Below are 25939 nucleotides of genomic sequence, written 5' to 3' on the forward strand. Positions count from 1 at the left end.
TTAAACATTCTACTTTTGTTAGATTACCTAAGATTAGTCGAAAATAAGTTTTGAACTTTTGTTGTGACGAATGAATATTATTAGTTGGTTAGCGTTCAGCAAAAAGGTTTCAAAGGTTCTGAAAGTTGGAACAGCTCTGTTTGCTCGGTGGCAGGGCCGGCGGGCCGGCGGGCCGGAGGGCGGGCGGCGTGCGGGACGCGCGGGGTGTGGGTGCCGGCGGGGCGTGCGGTGCGCGCGCATCGTTCGCGCGTCAGTCGCTGGGCGGCGCGGGCCGGCGCACGGTCGATAGCTGCCGGGCACGGGCACGGCCATGATGCGCGACGCGTGCACGCGCAAGCGGCCTCGACGTGCTGCTGTGTGAGTGTTGTGTTGTTGTGTGGACGCGTGAACGCCTCGCCCCTCGCGGTCGGCGCCTTGTGCTTTCGGTCAGTATGAACATGTGTTTTAGGTGCCATCCAGCATCACTAATCAATCGACACTCAGCGGCGTTGATTACGTATGACTATGACAATCGCAGGTAGAGCAGGTTGATGTTTGTAAAAACCAAATTAACAGCCGTGGCCTATTTTTCATTAGTTAAGTTTTTTTTTAATATTTATCTTCATATTTGAGATGATTTATCTTAAATGTGAAGATAAATTACCCGTGCCTAAGAATTATAGTAATGTACAAATTGTAGGCGGATAGCGTCCAGGTAGTCACGCAGCTAAAAGCTAGGGCTACAAATTACAATTTACCTAAATCCACATGGTTCATACTTAATGACGACTGAGAAACTGACGCCACTAAAATATTGCGGCGTCACCACTATTTCAATTACAAGATAGTTTGAATTTTAACGAAGCTGCAGCGGGATTTTAACTCTGAAGTTAAAATGATGAAGTTGTTTCAGTCATAGTAAGAAATGGGGTCAATGACATATCCGCTGTACGTCCCTACTATTCTCATCATGGTACGAAATGTTTTTTTTTTATTTTGTTTATATAATACAGTAAATACATACGTATATAAATACATAGATTAAACAGCAATGATTATATCTTTTTTAATATGACTCTTTTTTCACGAAAATGACTACTTCTTATAGTGATGCCGCATTTAGAGTTACATACTGATGTTTTTAGCCATTTATAATCAAAGTATCAAGAAACATGATAATAATTTAGAATTGCATAATTTTAAACATTATAACCTATTAATGAAAAGAAATGTCTAGAATATTTAATATTAAATTTAAAAAAAAAACAACTTTATCTAAGTAATATACCTTCAACGTGTTTCACTATACAGCGTGACTTTACACCGTGACACGTGACGTTTCAATTTATTCACATATTGAAACACGGGCAGTATTGCTTTTTAACGTTGTTTAATATTCGTCTAAAGTATAAATTCTACTTGGTAAAGAGTATAAAGAGGTTATATATAAATGACGCACAGATTATAAATGTGATAAATGTTTCTGAAATAGGTACATAAGACTAGTAAAATGATAAATATGCATCTATAAATAAATGAGCATCCGAAATTTCTAATTTTTTTCTGTGTTTATTCTAATAGGAAGGAAATTATACTTTTAGTTTTTTTTTAAATTACTATTCCATAGGTATCTTAAAAAAAGGTTTTTATTTTACACACGATACCAGAGCTTATAATTTATTAGCAAGTCATTTTCGTTAACTTATTTATTTCCAAGAATTATAATTTTATTTTCAAATATAGAATTCTTGTTAGTATAACTTAAAATTTAAAAGTATCGATTAAATTAATTAAATCGGACTATTTTTTGCCGTTTTAACATTTATATTTAAAATAAGGTATTATTCACAACGTAGTTATGAAATATTCCGATAGATGTCGCATGTCGAGGTTATCTTAAGTGATAAAAATTTGACATACCATTTGCATATCTGGCTTCGGTTCAATTTAAAAAAGTTTCAACATAAATATGTATTTCAAATCGAACAGAAATACGTATATTTTAAGTATTCTTGACTTAAAATGAGAGTTCATTATTTGAAATTGTTACAGAGAAACGAGGTTACTAAATCTTTTGATTGTTTTATTTTCAGTTTATATTCAGCTTTTGAATTGGCATATGATTAAAAAATGGAAATTCTTCTTAATTAATAATAATAATTAGTAAAAAAAAGATATGCATATTTAATACAGACTATCAAACATGATTCAATAAAAATACGAGAAATCAATATAATTTGACACTAATTTATTCCAACATATGAAACATTGTAGATGTTACTGTGACTTACATATCCATTAAACATAGATACTTGCAGTTGCGAACTTTTCCGTACACACTTTGGAGATCCACGAATTTCCCATACAAAGTTTTCGTATGTCTGTTTAGTTTCGCTAGCGTTCGCATTAAAAAGCGTGCTGACGATTACCTTTTTGAAGTTGAGATATTCGTAATAATTTATATATTACCTACCTATACATGTTCTAAACCTTCTCCTCGAAGGAAGAGGAGGCTTTAGCCCAGCAGTGGGAAATTTACAGGCTGTTGTTGTTTGTTGTTGTACCTACGAAGGTTAAGAGCTACTTATGTTAAAAGAGTAACTACTGATTTTCTTGTCAGTTCTTCTCGGTAGAATCTACTTTCCGAACCGGTGGTAGCTAAACTTAATTGATTAATGACGATTCAAAAGTACTTGTAAAAGCCTACTTGAATAAAGTTTATTTTGATTTTGACTAATTTAGTAATATGCAGAAGGGGTATAAAACACCTAAAATAACACAGCTATCTTGTCTATATATATCGATTGTCTATTACCTTTGATTACAGTTTATTGTAAAGGGAATAAGTTACTAGTATATCACGTCACAACATTCAGAAGCGAAGCAATAAACGTCAGGCAATCTGGTAAACTCTACTGTTATATTAATGTATAGTTAATGAGATGCACTTGGTTATGTACTCGTATGTATTAAACAGACATATATAATTGTATAGTAACGTATAATCCAAATTTAACGCGGTGAAATGACGAAGCACAATGTATATGAATATAATTATTTATTTGACGACCTTCCGTGGTCGAGCAGTGTTTACACCGGTTTTCAAGTTACACAACTCCGAGGTCCCGGGTTCGATTCCCGGTCGAGTCGATGTAGAAAAAGTTCTTAATTTTTCTGTGTTGTCTTGATTTTCCATAACACAAATGCTTTAGCTACTTACATTGGGATCAGAGTAATGTGTGTGATGTTGTCCAATATTTATTATTATTCGTCTGGTAGGACCGGCTATCAAGTGAGCTTCATTATACATACGATAAAAGTAATTAATTTATTAAATTTATTAATGTATAATTACTTACAATGTACACGCGTATGGATGCTTCCAAGTATCAGTCAGCTTTAACGCCAGTACGCATTTCTCTTAATAATAGGTACTTACTTATTTATCGGAAATTAATTAAAATCACTATGTTAAAGTTTCCTTTTTGGATAATTACAATTAGCTTTTAAAATAAGTCAAACATCAACAGATTACATGCTACGTGTAAGTAAAAGAAAAACAATTTAACTTCCACTTTAGATTAAGTAAAGTTACACTTAAACCATTCATAATTGCTGAAGTCTATCTTTGATTTTTGAATCATATGTAATTAAACAATTATCTGTGCCTATGCTATACCCCATATAGAGAATAATTAACAACATTTTATAAATATTTAGGACGATAGGGTTATTACCCTTATTACTCTTAAACGGAGGCACTCGGAAATACAATGACAATTTAATTCACCGGAAGTTACTTTTTATGGGGTTTTAGCACGAACACTAAAATTAATAGTCATCTTAAGACATATTCAGTAATATTGTCTTAAGATGACTATTTATTTAATTTAAGCCGGGGCTCTTTACGGTATATGTCTAATGCCATACTATTTACAAAGGATTAATTTTGTTTTAAAAGATTTTCACGACCTTCGTTGTCAAGTAGTGTGAACACTGGTTTTCATGGGTGCGCCACTCCGAGGTCCCGGTTTAGATTCCCGGCTGAGTCGATGTAGAAAAAAAACATTAGTTTTCTCCATTATCTTGAGTATGTGTGTTCGTGGTACCACTTATTTCTGATTTTGCATAACACGCTTTAGTTACTAACATCGGGGTCAGAGTAATGTATTTGATGTTGTCCAATATTTATTTATATTTAAAATTGTTAATTGACAAACCAACAAAATATACCATTTAAATTTGGAAAAATCTTCGAGCTGGTATTTTCGTGAGAATCAAACATGTGGTATAAATATACTTAGCACCTCACTGATCACGTCCACAGATTATATAAACTGCTTACTGAAAAAATCGTAATCGAATGACGTTGCACTCTTCTGCCAGCAGAGGGCCCCCTATGATTGAAACGTAGTACAAAACCCCGTTTCCGTTATTGAGATGCTATAAAATGAACCAAACATGTATTTTCTAAACCGTATTCTTGAATAGAGATGCAGATTCACAATCAGTTCGTCGTAAAATGTATCCCTTACGAATACAACAATAAAAGCGCTTGTAAAATATATTTTGTCGGTACTCGTTATTTGATAAGCCGCTTTACAGCGCTTTAAGCCGATCAATGCTTGTTAACGATTCAAATTATAATAACTAAAACGATATATATCATTTTTATAGGCAGTATGAATAATTATTTATTGGTTTTTTTAAGAATTTTGTATTCAGTTCTTTCTTATTTTATTCTACCATATTTTTATATATAAGTAACTGAAATTTATTCATATCTTTTCTCCATTCATATATTTAAACTAAATAAACTCAAAATTCCGCTTTCATAAATACATGACGCAATAAACTTAATCTGTTAGAAAATAAGTGAATTTATATTAATCATTTCTGTATACATATTTTATATATTACGTCGTATATTTCTATATATAGGCTATTAAAAAGATAGATTGTTTCTCAAGGAAGGCTAATGCAAATGAGTTAAAGTTATAATGTTAAAGAATATTTATTATGTCGGGAAAATCGGGACGACTGAGAGCTTCCATGGAGAGTGTTGAGTAAATTGATAAAGTTGCATGAAAATAATATGAGGTGGGTTTCATGTTCTCTAAGAGTTTTGAAGAAAAGCCGGGGCCGATCGCTAGTATGTTGAAGCTCACCGTCCCGGCTGTGCTCTTAGGAACTTTTGTGGATTCTCGTACCGTTTTAATCAATAGACAAATTTCTTCAAAAGGAAGCTTTAGCTATATTATTTATGAATTAATTAAATTACCTTACGTTCGGAAACGGTACAGATATTACGTGGGAAAAATACCATGTTCCAGAGAGTTGATTTTATCTTAAGAGTTCTAATAACATTTATGTACTACCCGTGGGTAGTAAGTAAAGTCTCAGGGTATTTATAGATAAGCTAGCTATTTCTAAATTTAATTAATATTATCCACTATTATAAACAAACTCACTAACCGTTGTAATATATTTTTTTATGTTAAACAGTCTGGGTTATGTTCACGATCTCGTTAACTTAAACTGGAGTGGTCATTAGCTCATAATGTAGTCTGCAGTTTAAGGCGCGATAATCTGAGGTCCCGATAAACAAATTAGCGCGGCATTATAAGGTTTGGTTACACTCATTACGGCATAGTTCACCTGTTTTATGAGCCCCTGGTGTTGCGATACAGGATAATTAAACTGTTCAACATATCTAAAACAGCCTACTCGCTACATAATAACCTACATCTTAGTATATGTAATATTAAGACGGCCACGTGATTGATATGTATATATTGCAGGCGGACTGTCACATTAGTACTTTAAGAAACATTAATATTTTAGCCGAGATGGCCCAGTGGTTAGAACACGTGCATCTTATTCGATGATTGCGAGTTCAAACCTAAACAACACCGCTGAACATTTATGTGCTTAATTTGTGTTTATAATTCATAGGAAGGAAAACATCGTGAGGAAGCCTGCATATGTCAATTTTTTTTGAAACTCTGCCACATGTTCATTCCACAAACACGCATTGGATCAGCGTGGTGGAGTATGTTCCAAACCTTTTCCTCAAAGGGAGAGGAGGCCTTAGCCCAGCAGTGGGAAATTTACAGGCATACATATATATTGGTGTACTAGGCGTCAAGCTGTGTCATCTTTAGTGATTGTAAAATTTCAGCCAAAATACGAGAGTAAATTGACGAATCGTATACGAAAACACTCTACAAATCAATCCGTTCACTCATGAAAACTGTATGAAAATCAGTTTAATAGTTTTTGAGTTAAACGCATTCTAACAGACGGACAGAAGCGGCCGAGATCTTTATAATAATACGTAGCAATGTTTAAACATTGTCTGTATACTATGATGTTCTTATTTTAAAAAAATAATTAGGAAGTATATTCAGAAAGGTTTTAGTTATCAAAGGATAAATTCATTAGACGGTCAATTCCTGTTTTTGATTGGCTAATAGTCAGCAATAAGTCGTTTAATTACTGCGTTGTGACTGCGAAATCTTGTTAGTGTTCCCATATCCTCAGAAATATAACTGTAGATTGAAAAGAGATGACTATTTTAATTGGAAAATAAATAGAAATATAAAGACGTAATTGCAATGGTTTATATTTTTTTTGCTGTAAGAAATTTAGAAGAATAATCATAATGAGATTGGTTCTTTTTGATTTTAAATACACGAGGGCATCAAGTTATGCTGCTTAGAGATGCATGCGATGTTACTCGAATAAAATAAAACGTATCGGTTCGATGATATAAATTGTTTAAGATAATTCATTTACCTTATCTATTTATATACTTCTACATATTACATGTTCTAAATTTTATATATTTAATTTAATTTATTTTATGCAATTGAAATAGAATATTAAACATTTTAATAAAAATAGCTCTAAAGCGATTGAAGCAGAATAAAAATTCATACATTTCTGTTTTAGCTAACCGATTTAAATCATGAGATTGATTTGTAAATTTTTAAATTTGGAGCGTTTGAAAGAATCACAAAATACATATTTTTTAAATGTCAATTACGTGAAAGCAATTAAAATAACAATAAGGTTAAATATTTTATATTACATTTTTTTGCAAAGACAAAATATAGACCAGAAAAGTGATTGCCAAATTTCCTGTAGTAAATTATAATAATGCTCTTTATGAGAAGTGGTATTGAATACAAACTATTCAAATGTTCAAATGAAAATCAAAAGTTATTAAAGTCGATTTCAAGCAAAAGTGTCACGTTATGAAATACAGCCAGATATTTTAAAATCAAATAATGTTGCAAGGTTGGAGCGAAACGAGTATGGAGGCTGAATGCGGCGTACTGTGCTATTTCTGAGCGTGACGTCAGCAACCCTGCAGTGTTGCAAGTTTTTATACTCGCTTTGACCCCCTTTCGTTAGGTTCCGCGGGCTGAACTTGTTTACTAAAAGCCTAACCTGATAAAGCGTATTTACTGTTATGATTTTTCCTCTGGATTTATAAAGTCAAATCGTTGCCTATTCTGAGTGTGTTTAAAAAGTTATTAAAATTTAATGGCGGGAAATTGTGTGTGAATATATGTTTTAGTTCAGATTATGTACGTAAAAAAATGTACATCATTTTTTGAAGTAAGTATTGAAGATCTTAGATTTATGATGCTTTTTCAACATGATTTTGACCTACTTGTATATTATTAGAAGTTTTCATACATATTTCATACTATGTTTGTTTTGAATTCTGCATCATTGACACAGATAAATCAAACAAAGATATTGTATTTGTAGCTGTTTGTTTACTTTACTATTATTAAGACCTAGGCTCATTCTCTTAGATTATTTTTAGATTAAAAAAAAATTACTGACTCAAAAGAGAATAAAGATATACCATATGGCAGGAGAGAAAAAGATAGCTATATATTTAAGAATTTTCTCTTTATATATGAGTTATTATAAGTTATTAGGAGTCGAAATAGCTCATGTTCACTTTCGCCGCGATTCGAATCGTCTGCCCGTGACCCGGCGTCCATTTCCGGAGTCACATCGTACGAAACATTGCCTCGATGCCGATCTAATTCTGTAAAGATTCGCTTTTTAATTATTTGAAGGGCGTTGCTGAATCAACGTGGTGATTGACTGCATATTTAACGGTTTCTCATTTACTTTCATCGATTAATTTAAAGAATTTTCGACAGTTTTAGAAATTTAATCAATTTTCAATTCTACGTCGAGTTTTTTTTTATTATGATTAAGAGAACTGGGAATTGGACGATCAGGTCAGTGGTTATAACTCTCTTAAGACGTTAGTACTTTAAGAAATATTAACTACTAGCAGGCCGGTCCGACTGCACACGGGTGCAATACTGTTACTAATTATACTACATCACAATAGAAACTTCTAAAATTATCAGTTTTATTTGACTATATTATTTATGTATTATATCTATTACAAAAACGTTGCGTAGTTTTAAAGATTTAAGCATGCATGGGACAGAAAGCGACTTTGTTTTTTATACTATGTAAAAAATATTATATATTATAAACCTTGGGAAATGAGATGTTGTGATACTCGTTTTTGTTATGAGTCGGTAATAGGCAACCTGCATAAATATTAATTAAGTTTATTACTAAAGAAACGAACGTGATGATATATTTACACATAGAAACTTTTTTAAGTTTCATAAGTGAAATTATAGTTTATTTCTTTTCATTGTTCGTTAAATTTAAACTCTGATGATGTCCTGTCTACTGTCGGCCATGGCGGTTCTCAGGGGAGATTAGCCAAATGCGCAGAGCATATTATAGTGCACTGGTGTTTGCGCAAACACATGCATGCACTGTATGTCCTCGCTCTCATAATCCGATGGGACGCCAACGGACGAGGCCGGAATGAGTTCAGGCGTTGGACCGTCGGCTTTACGAGCTTTTAGCAACACTATCAACTCACAGATTCCGAACTTGGAATACCTCGTCGGAAGAAATTAATATTTATATACTGGCTCGAGTCGGGATTTGAACCCAGTATGTGATCTGCGACATTACAGCTACTAAACCAACGAGGGGTAATTGAGTCCTATAGAAGTCTCATCCAAGATGTTTTGCAATTAAGCAATTCGACTGAGCAGATTTAGTGAGACTGAACTTCTAATTATTCTTTAGGTATATCCTACTCCTGTTTTTAAAAATATTAAACATGAAAAAAGATTTTCTATAATATTATAAAGGAAAGTTTTTTTCGTAAAGAGATTTTCTAAAGTGTGAGTGTGTACTATCAATAAATTTAAACACTAAAAGTAAAACAAAAATGTTGCACCTAACAGGAGAAAATATAATGTCTTCATGTAATTTTTTTAACACTCAGACACTATATCACTCGTGAAGTTCTAGATTTATTTCGTATTCCTTTGTATAAAGATGCATTAAGCATAAAGGGATAACTGCATTTTATTTTATTAAAAAATAAATACAGCTGTTATAATAAAAGTTTTCTATTAATTATAAATCCGACAACCCAATAACTCATTTAATTATTGGGTTGTGGGTCAGTGTCATATTTAATCTGCATTATTTTATTCATTATTTTTTTTTCCGTAGCAATGCTTCCGCAACACCTAACTCTGTGGCTCCACAAAAACAAATCAGATTAATACAAACCGACGAAAATGTCATCGTGGCTTTTCGTTAATTATAAGGCTTAATTAAGTACGTACAAGCTAACCCGTTACCGACCCGACACGTAAAATATTGTCGAATCGTGGGACATTTTCTACTTATTGTAGTGAATTCAAATTGCCTTTACCGAATTCGCATTACGTTACGCCATTCGAATGTCTAACAGTGTTAACACGTATTTTAATTTGGTAAACGATGACTAATGGTGCCATTAATAATAGAAATGATCTCGAATATACTGTGGGTACGAATTATGCTTGAAAAATGGAGTATGTTGCTTTGAAAAACATCTCCTTTTTGATATAGCAGTCATATATTAGGTAATACATTGTCATATTGAGGCAGTACAGTAAATATACAAATAATACAAAAATTGAAGGGCGGTTGTCGTATAGTCTTTGTTAATCAATGAAATTTTTTAGCCGATAATCTAACAGTAGCCTTTTTTTACAAGCACTTTTGAATCGTCATTTAACGACTATATAAAATGAAACTACCACCGTTTCGGAAAGTAGATTCTACCGAGAAGAACCAGCAAGAAACTCACTCAACGTTTAAAAATACAGTCATGTTAGTTAATTACAATTATATATGCATAATAATCGTATGTTAAATTTAAATAAGTGACAGGTGTGATCGGAGTAATACAAAAATTTAAAATAATATTAAACAAAATTAAAATGTAACTAGGTTTTAACATGTAAACAGAGTATGCTTAAATGGTGGCATGACATATGCTAAGAGTGAGAATTGAGAAACGGACAAACATAATATCACAGTACCCTGGGGATAATTGAAGAAGTGAACGTTGGATGATGAGTTCAAACGATATGCCCAGAATGGACCAGATCGAAATAGGTGGATGTTTTTTTGAGGAGGTCTGTATCAAAATGGTAGCGGTTGTTGCAATAACTTATTATCAGTAAATAATCTAAATTACTCACGTCTTGTTAATTACGGTAAAACAGTAATAAAGGCTGGCAACGCACCTGCAAGCTCCCTGGTGTTGCAGATGTCCATGGGTGGTGGTAATCACTTTATCAAATGAGCCTCCTGCTCGTTTGTCCACAATAACATAAAAAAATTATATTACTGTTACATTATTGAAATTAAAAAAAAATCTCTCCCTCTCTCTCTAATTTATTGAATACCACAACCACCATGCCTTAGAACTACTCCCACGGACATCTTCAACATCAGGAGCTTGCAGTGTTGTCCGTTAGCCTAATGTCCATTGCTTAGAACTGTCGATATAATTATTAATCTTATATTCAATATAATAAATGGTAATAAAACAGAATTATTGGATTTGCTCATCGCTTATTCACCAAAGTTGGTTCTACTCTTTATTAATAATAATAGCTTATTTCACAGATAACTCGTACCTAATTCCCAATTATCTAACTACTAAGTTATTAACTGGACTAATTTCGCTAATAATATAATCACGAATCTAACCAATAATACAATACAGTTATAATTTTCTTTACTTTTTTATATAAGTCATATAGATGCTAAGAAAACTAATTATTGTAATAAGAAAATTTATAGACGACATCACCTTTTATGTACATCTCTTTCTGACAACAATACTTTGATGTTCACCGTCTTGCTCTATTGCGAAAAAAAAAATAATAGCATGGAATTAAAAACTTAAATTCACTCGGATAAAGTCGGGATGGACAGCCAGTGTAAACTCGAAAGAAAACAGTTGTCATAGTCTCATCGATCAGTGGTGTCGGTCGGTCTCATAATTGCTTTAGAAAGACAGCAGGGGTCTCGATGCATTAGCTTGGCGGGCATTAGCTGGTAATCTTATATATCAATAGCGTAAGCTGATTTTTGTCCCATTGATTATGGGACTATGCAATACATAGAAAATCGGTTGTGGTCTCATTTTGGAAAGCTCCAGCTAATTTGAATTTACTAAATAGTTGCCATTTATATCATAATAATATTTAATACAAGATTGGAAAAATCTGGCCGGTTATAGAGCGGTATTACTGCTAGCGGTGTAAGAAAAAAAAAACATAGGTTGTCAAATGTTTCGAAAATCTTTCGAATTAACGTGAAATTTTGCGGGAGACTTCCAGTATATAATTTAAATAGTGTATTTCTGACGCTAGAGTTGAGTAAGAACGGTGATGAACCAGTTGTCTCGATTGCCGTTTTCTCGAATGGATGGCGGAATCGTAAACCGTCGTCCTAAAGTCGGTCATCGCGGCCAAAGTGGGTGACTCGTAAAAAAGTTTTAAACTTGTCCCCCAGGTCGTATGCGGCGGCCCCTTTAATTTTTCATTTTGCTGAAATCTTGTTTTTTTTCTTCCATTGAGTAGAACTGCTACTAGTTTTCTTGATTATTACACTGAGCTCAATCTTTTTTTTTACTCATATGCACTATACAGTATCTATTATGAAAATTATTTTAAAATAAAATTAATTAACTTATTTTGTAATATACACTATATACAACTTTTATGTATAACGAAGTTCTTTTTTGTGGCTTTTATTTGTGGCGTCACGCCAGAACATACAGAACCAGAAAAAATTAGATATAAATTATATACAGTACATAAAAGTTCATAAGAAAATAATTATTTGGTCTTTCATTTAATACTTCCCAATTGTATCTTGTCCTCTAATCTTTATGAACATAAGAATTAATAACATTCAATGCTTAAATGTATATAAATATGAATGGAAAATAGTTACTGTATAAATCTTGACCGCGTGGAATGGTGACAAGAATGCTTGCAGGTTGAATCGCAATTCCGATTCTTAAAAAACGAACCAGTGGAGGCAATACGGCGAAGTGTTATACTTTTGATAATAAAATAATAAGAATTTATGTTATTATAATTTCCAAAATTAGATATACCAATATTTAATTCATTAAATTGTGTGAAAGACGATGTAGTCAGAAAGATTGTTACATGCGAGGTGACAGAGAAGTATGGAAGACATGCTGCGCCGACCCCAAATAAAATTGGTATAAGGGCAGGAGGATGGATGGAATCAGATAAAAATGTAATCTCAGATTCTATATACCTTGATTTAGCATAAGCGAATATTTCGGATGGCTGCTGGATTAACTCACAGATCGCAAGCACTGCGGGTACATCATTTATACACGTCGAAACGATTGACCGAACTTTACGAACACCGGTATTTGAAAATAAAATTAATTATACCGTTGAAATAAATGTTGAATTCGTCTAAAAACAGATTCGCAATCCCAACAATACAAACAGAAACGGTAAAGTTTTAACGGTTTCTTACGATACCGTTGAAGTTTTCGAATTTTAGTAATTAATCTTCATTAGACAAATAGCATTCTGAAATATTCACGCTTAGGATATCTGCTATCATAAGTTCGATTCATTTTTGATGAGCAATTACTAGAACTATATATATGGATTTAGTCCTCGTGGAATTATTTCTATTTCTAATATGTTTACCGAAAAGCTATAAATATACGCCTACCTGTAGACGACTAAAGATAGGCAAAGGTCAAAGGCTATATGCGGGCGAAGAGGGGACAAATCCTCAGGGGAGGGCTTCGTTGACAGCATTTGATGTTTTACAGCTGATATCATTATGACAATGGTTGGAAATGAATTCGAAGTAAGTCAAGTGAAGTTAATGAAAGTTGAATGGACTTGTCATTTATCATGCAGATAGATACATTTAAAATTAATACAAATGAAAAATAAATTGATTATTCGCTGATCATCTTATCTTTCCACCTGTAATAGCTAAGCATGTTTTAAAGTTTAGGTATCAATATCTAAGTTTCCTTTATTTATTTTTCATTAAAGCAATTGGTTCTGAAGAATTTTTAAATAGGCTTTTGTAAGTAATGTTGAATTTTCATCGATCTAAAAAACGTAATAATTTCGAAACCGGTTCTAATTCTGTTAAAATAAATTAACCTTCATTGCTGAAACACCGACGAAATAAAATTTTCTAATTTTACATTAATAAAGGCCCACTGGAATATTGCGCAACCGACCGATGACCATTGAGATTAATGTAAAATAAGACAATTTCACTTTGATCAGCGTTTCAAAAGCTGGAGATTATTCGCTCGAGCTCGATACAACTTATATCACCCTGTCTTATATTAAACAATCATATTCTGCAGCGCTATTTTCTACAAATATAATCTAAATTCACTATAGAACGCAGTCATGTATAACAAATGAGCAACAATGACTAGAATAATTATAAGTATCAGAATAAAGTATCAGGTTATACCGTTTTTCAAGGTAAGATAGATATTTTAACTTTGCCGTTTCATAAGTTAAAATCATTTTAAATACATACTTACTTTACGTAAGCATATTATTCAATCCAAGATTATATATGTATAATAGAATGAAATAGATGTAAATATAATAGATATAATAGATGAAAAGTGCTTATAAAAGCCTACTTAAATAAAGTATATTTTGATTTGATTTGAAAGTACATCTGTAAATCTTACAAATTGCAACCCAACAAACAAAATAAGGGGAATCTCATTTATACAAAAACCACTAATGAAAAAAGAATAAATTATATTAAAAGTACAGACTTGAAAATTTATGCTGAATTTTGAAACAATTTTTAATTAAACCTGCGTTTTCGAAGTTGGACCAATTAATCAAAATATAAACAATATCGGAGCGAGGACCCGGCGCTAATAAAATAATAATTAATACACAATCACCGTCCCATTACTTGGGAACAGTTTGAAATCGAATAAATCATGAGTGCGTCGTATTGTATATAATTGATTTTGTGCGTAATTTAACAGAATCTTTTCAGGGATGATTTGCTAATAATATCGGATACTACACAAGTATCGCCCAATCAGCACGCACATGCATCGATAGACGCCCAGGGAATTAAATTTAATATAAGGTTATAAAATTGTGGGAGCAATAGTTTACTGTTGTTTTACCCAATATTAAAACCCAATGTTTAGTATTGTTGTATTTTGGTTTGAAGGATGTATAAGGCAGTGTAGGCATACATAAGGGACAAAACCTGTATGTTCTAAATATAGGCGGTGCATTGGAATTCTAAGGAATGGTTTATATTTCTGACAGTGGAAATTTCATGTACGGTGGTGACCATTCCCTATCAGGTGGTACATTTACCAATTTACTTACGTATTTTAAATTGAAACACAAATTCAATCATAACATTTGACCTAAATGGCTAAGTGGTTAGAAGGCGTAAGGTCGCGTTCTAACCAATGATTGCTAGTTCAATCACTGGCAAGCACTACTGAATTTTTATGCGCTTAATTTGTCCACTAACCCGCCAGTCGCATTAGAGCAGCTGCAAACCCTTCCCCTCAAAGGGTGAGTAGGCATTAGTTCAGCAGTGGGAAATTTACAGAGCGATACTTAATTTTGAAATGCTTTATACATTCAACGTTCCTCTATTATTATCATATTAATAATTTATCTGTGAAATATTGAATATAATCCACCATCCTTATAGATTTATTCGATTTACCTCTATGAATGTACTTCAAAATCTGAATTCACGCTGAACAGAAAAATAAACACGTATCAATACGTTTTCTTAAATACGAGACACTCCGATGATTACAAACATGATCATGACGTGCACGTTTTATTCACGCCGGTATAAATAGAACCACATTATGTCCCATTCGCCTTTTAACTAACTACGAAGTTAACCCGACCAGGAAAAAAGATAGGTCTCTTTAAATTGGTTCTATCTTTATTACTGACTATTTTAATTTGACCCGTCCCATTGTAACCATTGGCCCCTTGGCTGCGTTTTGTTTACAAGTAACGCGGGCTGAGGGAGGTCTATTGGTTCTGGAGTATCATAAGAGCTCGATACGGTACTCAGTACTTGTTCCAAGTTACAAGGTATCTAGGATAATGGAACTGAAAGACAGTAATCGTATTTATTCGCTTCCCTAAGTGGGCTCTTGTGGTAGGCAATTATATACATATGATTATGTATACTTTGGGGCTCAGTTGAAATACTTAGAACAAGATCTATGTGTGTGTGTGTGTGTGTTGTTTCCATGACTATGTTAATGCAATTATTGATTATTACTTCCCTGTTATTAATAACTTTTTCATAACTTACAATATTTCAAATTAATTTGATTTTCTTTTCATTTGTTGTATTAAGAACAAATTGGATCTTCAATTAAAATATCGGAAGTTATTATAGAAAACAACAATTAAGCTCAGCGTAGTAAGCGCACTTTATTCATTAATATTGAAGTGTATAGGCCAAATAACAAATTGTTTTGATTAACATTATTTTTAAGTGTCTGAATTATTTTCAGGTATAATAATTTTGGAATTACTAATGAATATGCAAATTTTAATTGAACTAACTTGTTACAAAAACTTTTCATCAAAAGTATAACACCTCGCCTCATTGCCTCCACTGGTGACAGGAGGGCTGGTTCGTTTTTTGCCCAGAGGATCGGAATTGCGATTCAACGGGGAAATGCTGCTAGCATTCTTGCCACCATTCCACGCGGTCAAGATTTATACAGTAACTAGTTTTAGTTCATATTTGTATATATATATTTAAGCATTTAATATTGTTAATTCTTATGTTAATAAAGGCAAATTTAAAATACTTGTTACAATTTGTATATTTCATATTTACAAGGAACGTAATTCGAAAATGTATTGTTATCGTCAAAAATAGATTGTCGATACGAGTCCTGTTTGTTCACGAATAAAGATAAAACGTTCTTCTAATTCCTTCACGTGAATAAATATTTCCCGTTCTAAAAATAAAAGGCTTACAAAATACAAATCACTTCATTGCTACCGTTTCGTTCGACAATTTATTTTTTACGCCATATTGTTTTGTTTATCCGCATTGATCTCTTTTGACGATACTAGAACTTAATCTTTTTTTTCATATTCAATGAAAAATGACCCTTAACACATACATAGAGGGGTGGCTTTTGTGTGCAGAGATTTTGATATGTCGACATCATTTCTGCCGTCATCGTTAAATACGAGTGAGATTGTTGATCTCGTTGATAAGATCTCAAATTCATGTGACCATCTTTCAGCTAACGGCTTTGTGGGCTTTTTGTTGATTCATAAAAAGATTCAATACTTAATTTATCTTTAATATTTACAACAAGATGGAAACCCGACTTCGTTCTGGTAAAGTAAATATAATTAAACAAATAATAATAAATTAACATGAGACAACATCACTTACATTATTCTGATCCCAATGTGAGTAGCTAAAGTACTTGTATTATGGAAGATCAGAAGTAACGATGGTAACAACAAACACCCAGACCCAAGACAACATAAAAAACTAATTATAATCTACATCGAATGGGCCGGGAATCGCACTCAGGACCTCGGAGTGGCGTACCCATGAAATCCGGTGTACACACCATTCGACCACGAAGGTCGTCATAATTATAATGATCTAAATTGTATACTGTCAAAATATAAATATACTAACTACCGTATCAATACACGAAATAATAATTTGGAACACACTTTCTGAACGCACTCGTAAACGTCAAACATGGCCGACCATTGAACTGTCTTGTCAATGAATTTAATTGATTTTATATCGAAATATCTCGATTATACGAATTTTGCAGATACATTATCGACTTAAAATCATTATTCTTTAACGAACTATAATTGTGGATAACTTTCAATTCTTCGATCTATTGTAGAATTTCACCAAAATATATTTAAAAGTACCTGTGCACGCGACCTTATACGCGCTTGAATTTAACAAAAATATATATATTATTGTAGCCTAAGGTACTCCTTATTATATCAGTTATCTGCTACTGAAAGTCCCGTCAAAATCGGTCCAGCCGTTCTAGAGCTTAGTCGGAACAAACAGACAGACAGAAAGATCGACAAAAATTGTAAAAAATGTTACATACTTTGGCGGGTAGACGTGGAAAAAGACAGACATACATTTCGAAGCTCTATTTTTATTTAATTTTTATTTATTGCAAAAGTACATATGTTTTAAAATTTACATTACCTTCGTATAAGTAGGCTATCACTACACTCACACACAAGTTTTCAACACAAAAAAATGGACACTCCTGTTGAACAGCTGGTCAAAAGTATGGAGGAACTTTCTTCAATGTTTAGCCAGAGGATGGGTGAGTTTGAAAAAAACTTAATACCAGCCAGCGCCTCTGCTTCTACTAATCCTACAATTAAGTCGCTATCCGCCGAGTTCTACGCATTTAAGTCCCTTGTATGGAAATCTTTGGGCCTACTTAAGGCCCAAATAGAGCTTATCGCCATGGGTTTGGATCGCATGGAGACTCACAGTCGCAGGAAGGTTCTTCTCTTCCATGGTGTCAAAGAGGAACAAGGTGAAGACGTCCTCAAGAAAACACTAGGGGTATTAACCGGCCATTTGAAGTTGTCTGATGCTACACCTGAACTAATTGACTCCTGCCATCGCTTGGGGGTGAAGAGGGATGCTTCCCGGCCTATCTTAGTTCGATTTGCCTCCGTACGCTTTCGCTCCAGAGTATGGAATGCCAAGACGGCACTCAGGGGTTCTAAAATAACTCTCTCAGAATTCCTGACAAAGGCCCGTCAAAGTATCTTCATAGAAGCTCGCAAACACTTTGGGATGAAGAAGTGCTGGTCAGCAGAAGGCGAAATAATCATCCTTCTTCCCGACAACTCTCGTAAGAAGATTTCTGCATTGTCCGAGCTCAAACAATTAGTCGCCCAGTATCCAAAGGGCAACAAGTGAACTCCGGTACTTTGTAGGTTACATTTAAATTTAGTCGGTTTATATGACGATGATACTGACGTTTGCATTGCAGGGTATAGTTAATTTCCGTTTTGTTTATTTTATGTTTTTAACTATTTTACTTTATAATTGAATTTTATAATTTTATTTTTTTACTACCTTATCTTAATATTGTTAAAGAGTGACAACTAACAACTCAATGTTGAATGTCAAACGTCATTGTTTTTAAGTCTGGATTCGAGTCTTTTGAGCCGTAAGATTATCTGTTAATTTTTATTCTTTTTATTTTTTGTTTTTTCTATAGTTTTCATTTATATCTACTAACTTGTTATATCTTAAATTTTAACACTTTCTTTATTTTTTGTTTGTTTTAGTTGTGTTCATTTTGAAGTGTAAAATCATTTTTTTTTCAGTCAACTTATGCCTGAGGTTTGTGTTTCGAATTAGTTGTTATTTATTATTTTTTTTTGTTTGTATTTATTATTATTATTATTTTATATTTATTTACTTTATATTATTTTTATTTATATTATAATTGATATAAGTATATATTTTAAGTTTAGTGATTTTAGATGAAGAATATTTTTCTTGCTCGTCAGATGAATTCTTGAGTATCTCGACTAGTAGTAGCAACACCTCGTCATCGGACTCAGAACCACTTGAAGTGAAGCTGCCAAAAATATTTAATAATCCTAATCTCCTATCCTTAGTGCATATTAACGCGCAGAGCTTAGTTGCTCACTATTCCGATCTTCTCACTTCCTTCAGCAACGGCGTGGTTGACGGAATTCTGGTGTCTGAAACCTGGTTAAAACCGTCGATTACATCTACTATTTGTGCTCTTCCAGGCTACCAGTTTTTCCGTAATGACCGCACTGATTAGGGTGGGAGTGGCGTTGGGATTTACCTTCGCAGTGCCATTCCTGCCCGAGTAGTTTCTCTTTCCTCCTCAGAAACAAAAGGATTCCTGGAGTATCTTTTCCTGGAGATAGTATTACACCATAAAAAGATCCTGCTGGGGGTATTATACTGTCCAAACGATAAAATTAACTATTTTGACATATTAGATGGTGTTCTGGAAAATCTCGTCCCTGTGTATGACCATGTCATATGTATGGGCGACTTAAACACTTGTTTATTAAAGAATAATTCTAGAGCACAAAAGTTAAAAACGCTAACGTCATCACTTAATTTAAACATTCTCCCCATGTCCTCTGCGACACACTATTTTCCCAACAGTAGACCAACTCTAATTGATGTAATTGTCGTCTCTAACCCTAATTTTGTTTCCTCCCACGGTCAAATGACTGCTCCATTCTCGTACCACGATTTGATTTTCCTCACTTACAAAGTGCGTCCTACTAAGGTTAGAGGCAAAATTTATCTTCTGCGCGATTTTAAGCATATGGACCTGGATCGTTTGAGAGAGGATGTGAAATGTATTGACTGGTCGTCACTATTATCAGCTAATGATATTAATGCCATGGTTGAATCACTAACTACTGAGCTGATTAGAATATTTGATAAACATGCACCCGCTCGACCAGTACGGATGAAACATGCACCTGCTCCCTGGTTAACGCCAGTGATCAGAAGAACTATGGCTAAACGTGACAGAGCAAAAGCTCGACATAAAAAACTACCATCAAAGGAAAATCTTGACGAATACAAAAAACTTCGTAACATCTGCAACAGAATGTGTAGGGATGCTAAACGCCGCTATATTCACAGTAGACTTCAGAATACTTCCCAAGCGCAAGTTTGGGGATTCTTACGGTCATTAGGTGTGGGCAAAACCACGGATAGCTTTCAAACTACCGTGGACCTCAATGAACTAAATCAGTACTTCAGCACGCCACCTATAACATTAGATCCTGACACTAAGTCTGCTACACTTTCGTATCTATCTAATCTTGTTCCACCAGACCTGCCCCCTTTCACTTTTGAACCAGTCTCGGAGGAAACTGTTAAGAGGAATGTCCGATCTATCTCCACAAAAGCCATCGGTAGCGATAATCTTAGCCTGGATATGATACTTCCTGTGCTGGAGGATATTGCACCTGTGATCACTCACATTATTAATTTCTCACTTTCGTGCAATATCTTCCCAACACTCTGGAAGAACGCCTACGTTATCCCGCTACCGAAGACCTCCAATCCTTCCTCTTGTTCTCAATACCGTCCCATATCTATACTGCCTATCCTATCAAAAGTCCTAGAATCTATAGTTCACAAACAACTGTACTCCTACTTTACCATCAACAACCTCATGTGTCCTTTCCAATCCGGTTTCCGTCCATCACACAGCACCGTTGGAGCACTGCTGAATATAACCGAGGACATTCGGTATGCTATGGATAACACCAAGCTTACTGTAATTGTTCTGTTAGACTTTAGTAGTGCTTTTAACTCTGTAGATCTTGACATTCTTCTTGGTACCCTCCGAGCGGTTAATATTTCTTCCTCTACCATTGATTGGTTTCACTCTTATCTTTTCGGGCGCCGGCAGTGCGTGAAAACAGAAAATTCATCGTCTGATTGGTCTAACTTATCTGCCGGTGTTCCTCAAGGCGGCATACTCTCTCCACTTCTCTTTTCTGTTTTCATTAATAACATTTCACGTGTCATCTCTTCTCCCTTTCATCTGTATGCAGATGACTTACAGCTGTATCGTCATTGTCAGTTGTGTGAGTTGTCTGAGACTGTTGACTGCCTAAACGAAGACCTCTTGGCTGTTCAGTTATGGGCCAAATCTTTTGGCTTACTGGTTAACCCTGCCAAATCACAAGCAATGATCATTGGTAGCAGTAGGCTAAGAAGTAAAATTGACTGGCCATCTGTGCCCTGTATCAAGTATGCTGGGGTTCCAATAGCCTATCATGATAATGTAAAAAACTTGGGCCTGATCATTGACTGCAACATGTCTTGGACGTCTCATCTCAACGATGTTAGTAAACGTATGCATTTCACGTTTCACTCTCTCAGACGTCTCCAATATTTTCTCCCTTTCAACACCAAAATTATGCTCGCTCAATCTCTTCTTCTCCCTATTCTCGACTACGCTGATGTTTGCTTTCTGGATGTGACAGAGGAACAGCTTAATAAGTTAGAGCGCTTACAAAATCTTGCTATTCGCTTTATTTTCGGGCTACGTAAGTACGACCATGTGTCTCTTTTCCGCGCTCAACTTAAATGGCTGCCTATCCGATTTCGCCGTGATATGCACATCCTTTCGGTCCTTTTCAATATTCTCACAAACCCTAATATTCCTGAATACCTCAGCTCCCGCCTCAACCTGCTTCCTCCTTCAACCCGCTCCAGGCGTTCTTGTATCACTATGATGCTCGATGTGCCTCGGAGTAACAGCAAATTTCGACTTCAGTCGTTCACAGTACGAGCTCCGCTACTATGGAACAAACTTCCTAAATACATACAGGACAGTACTACTATCGATATGTTTAAAAAACGATTAAGACAGCATTTCCTGACACAAGTTTACCCTTCATCATAAACTTTGATATTAATACGTGTATATCTATGTATATTATATATATCTATATATATCTATATATGTATATATATATTATATATATGTGTATGAATGTGTATTTATATAAATATTTTTTTATAAGTAATTATGTGTGTAATAAATAGAAGTATATTTTTATTTGCTATCCATTATATATAAATATATCAAATCTATCTTATTTTAGTCTGCACTACATTGCCCGCTGATTGACTCTTATCACTCACCTCCATAGGTTGACTGGAAGAGATCTCTTTTAGAGATAAGTCCGCCTTTGCTCATGTTTTTTCTATTTTATTATTTTCTGTAATGTCTTTTTAGTGCAATAAAGAATATATATATATATACATATCCATTGAGTAAAAAAGGGCTATTTTAGTATTACAAACAGGCACCCCAATTTTGTGATATGTATAGATTAGAATTATCTAATTTACTGTTTTGTATTTCTTATTAAACTGAGATTTAACTCGGTGCTGCGTGGCTAGACGATGAGTTTCCGAAGATGCTGGGGTCGTACGTAAAAATACATAGATTCGTAGAAACTTTTGCACGTATTCCATCATGTAAAGGTATGGGTGTTACCGGTAATGTTTGATACCTGGGAAGTGTTCACGGTACCGAGAAAATACTCGTATATATTATTTCGAGCCGACTTAGGATACATGTAAAATAATGTTTCTAAGATTTAACTTACAGTAATGTATGTATTTCCTAGGAATTGTATTCAATACCGAAATTATGCTGGGAAATGTATGAAAATGAAATACAAACGTCTCAGCTAACTCTGGCTCTATGTGGTCTCGTCGGTCTTACCCCGAGTGTTTTTTGCAGGTGGGCGCCGCTCCCGTTACGATGAAGGCCACTGAGTTTCGAAATCTTGATTATTCTACAGCATTATATAAAATCGTTCTACACCCGCTATTCATGATTCTTTAAAAATAGAATACGATTCAAATATATTGTATATATTTAGGAAAAATAAAGATTTCATATTATTGCATTGCAGATTGCATATGAAATAAATCATCGGTTGCTTTGTTTTCATAATTGTATTTTTCCGTTCACTGTTTTCATATAATTGAAAAGACAGACCATTAAACGACAACAACAACAGCCTGTAAATTTCTCACTGCTGGGCTAAGGCCTCCTTTCCCTTTGAGGAGAAGGTTTGGAACATATTCCATCACGCTGTTCCAATGCGTGTTGGTGGAATATACACGTGGCACAATTTCTATGAAATTAAACACATGTTTACTTCATCGCTGAGTACGAGATGAATTATAAACACAAATGAAGGACATGAATACTCAGTGGTGCTTGGCTGGGTTTGAACCCGCAATCATCGGTTAAGATGCACGCGTTTAAACCATTGGGTCATTTCGGCTCATTAAAATATTAATTCAATACTTCATATGAAATTATTTATTAGTTTATTTTAAGATTTCAATTGCAGCAAAATTAATTTTAACGTTTATGAAACAACGTTATAAAATTACGATTAGTTTTATATAAGCGACTTGAAGCAGTAAGGTGATGTCAGAAGGTAAGTTAATTAAATCTTCTTTGCGTAGAAAGAGAATAATTAATTATTTAAATAAATTAGTCACAGTATTAAAAGAAATGAAAATAAAATATTATCATAGTGACATACGTAATCAAATTATATTTATAATATTTTTTTGCTTTATATTGGATAAACCGAACCAAAATTAAGACTTTTTTTTTTAAGTTATATGCTCCGCGAAAAATATATTTATTTAGTTTTAATGTAAAAATTCACGGTCACATCAAAATGACTAATTATATAATTCTATGAAACATAGTCTGGAGTATGAAGTACATAAAAATATATATATTTTAATGAATTGAGAGTGTGTAGAAAATATTCTATTTATAATACATTTCTATAGAATTTTGCCATTTAAAATAAGGGTAAATTACATTACGCTAGGAAATAGTAATATGCGTAAAAATATATTAATGAAACTCCACCTATTCAAATATGTTTAGATTAACAGCTGTGAACAACTTCGCTTGCTTAGAATAAGAGAGGTTTTTGTTCAAGCATTTTTATACTATTATACATACTACCACTATAAATTTATACCGCATTCTTTGGTGCTGGTAGGGCTTTGTACAAGCACGTCTGGGTAGGTACTACCCATACATCAGATATTCTACCGCCAAACAACAGTACTCAGTATTGTTGTGTTACGGTTTGAACGGTGAGCCAGTGTAACTACAGGAACAAGGCACATCGCATCTTAGTTCCCAAGTTGGTGGCGCATTAGCGATGATGGTGACCACATACCATCAGGTGGTTCATATGATCATCCACCAACCTATAACATAAAAAAACATTCTTCTTTAATAATTGTCTTAAATCATGTTTGGAACATCATAAAAATAAATAAAATTTAATTGACTAAAATAACTATATGAAAGTAATAGAACCAAAAAACGTACGTGTACTTGGATTTGTGATGTTCCATAATTAACTATTAAATAATAATTACATATTAGTAATTAAATATTAATGATCATTATGTTAATGAAATTATTTTATTAATTATATTTGTAATAAAATAAACGTTGTGAAATAAGATTTGGTGTGAAGTTGTCTATTTTGAACGACTTAAAATCTCTTTTATATTTATTTTATTACGCGTCTAAAGCAATATAACTTCAACAGACATTATTTTTATTTTTGTCTTCCATCCAGAGGTAAGACTAATAAAAATTATGAATGTAAATTTGAGGATATTCGGAGGTACCGTTTCATCTAAGGTTGAGATCAAAAGTTATAACAACTTTAGGTTTAAGTACATATTCGTTGTTTAATTATTTACTTGGCGGTAAGGCAGCTTATGTTAGCACCCCTTATGTTGTACCGCTAAAAAGCAACGTTAGGTGTTGTTTTGTTCCGTTTTGAAGTGTGTGAGCCAGCAGGTACAAGAGACATAACATCTTAGTTCCCAAAGTTTTCTAGTGCATTGGTAATGAACCATGTACCTGTGTGACATAAAAAAGAAACGTGTGTTTAATTTTTATAAGCAGTATTTAAAGATTATAAGCAAGGAAAACTGTTTTCACACTGTCGAAAAATAAAGAGGATTGTTTTGCTTCTGTTAATATTCTGTTAATATTATATTCCTTTTCCATTATACCAATTAAAACAGGTAAAACTGTAAGTCACAGCTAGTCTAAGTATGGTCGGATCGAGAATAGATATAGTGGGGTGACCTTTAAATCGACCACTAATGTATATGTTTTATCACAAATCATTTGTCACAGCTTTAAAAGTCATTATAGATCGAAGTATCAAACTTCGCGGAGAAGATTTCTCGTTCCACTGATAGACAGTGACAAAGGAATTGCGCAAAAACACTCGACTCCGTGCCCCAGGGACGTACAGTAATGTACCCCATTCCCGGTAGTGCTACATTAAGTTTCATTCACACGAGTGCTTGCATTCAAAATATTTGAATATTATAACGATATCGAACCGGATCTTAATCTAGATTTATAAAACATACCTTAGATTGTATTCGCTAGCATGCTTCTTCTAAATAGAAGAAGCATGCTAGCGAAAACAATTTACAAAAGATAAACCTATATTAATATATTGATTATGACATAAGAATTTTAAAATAGGAAAAAGAATATGGAAATGTTATCGGACTAGATATCTTAATAGTAATTCAGAGAATAGTTTTGTTCTAGTTTGCTGGTTTAGAAGCCAGTGTAAGGTGCATTGGCGATGTAGGTAATACTAAATATTTTCCGTCAGGTCAGTGGTCAAAAATCTTAGCAGAAAATTTAAGCGAGCAAATTGAAGTTACAAGGGATATTGTTTTTTTTTATATAAATTATATTACAATAATATATATAAATTATATTACAATAATTTATAATACTTCGCCTACGTCTAAGCATGTATTGGAACACAGACGGCTAACTTTTATATCCTGGTTTAATAATAAGCCTTAAGAAGCGTTA

The 25939-nt window shown here is 33.6% G+C and overlaps 1 protein-coding gene across 6 annotated transcripts in view; it reads left to right on the plus strand.

The window, feature by feature from the left end:
* Nucleotides 1–271: 271 nt before the first annotated feature.
* The window catches only part of LOC124533590 (disintegrin and metalloproteinase domain-containing protein 23), a 522035-nt gene continuing 496367 nt past the window's right edge, over nucleotides 272–25939 (plus strand). For all 6 annotated transcript variants that reach the window (XM_047108967.1, XM_047108975.1, XM_047108969.1 and 3 more), the window contains exon 1: nucleotides 272–425. The gene's annotated coding sequence lies outside the window, so the exon portion shown is untranslated. The remainder of the gene's footprint in view (nucleotides 426–25939) is intronic.

Source organism: Vanessa cardui, chromosome 11 (assembly GCF_905220365.1).
Source record: "Vanessa cardui chromosome 11, ilVanCard2.1, whole genome shotgun sequence".
In the NCBI taxonomy this organism is placed as follows: domain Eukaryota; kingdom Metazoa; phylum Arthropoda; class Insecta; order Lepidoptera; family Nymphalidae; genus Vanessa; species Vanessa cardui.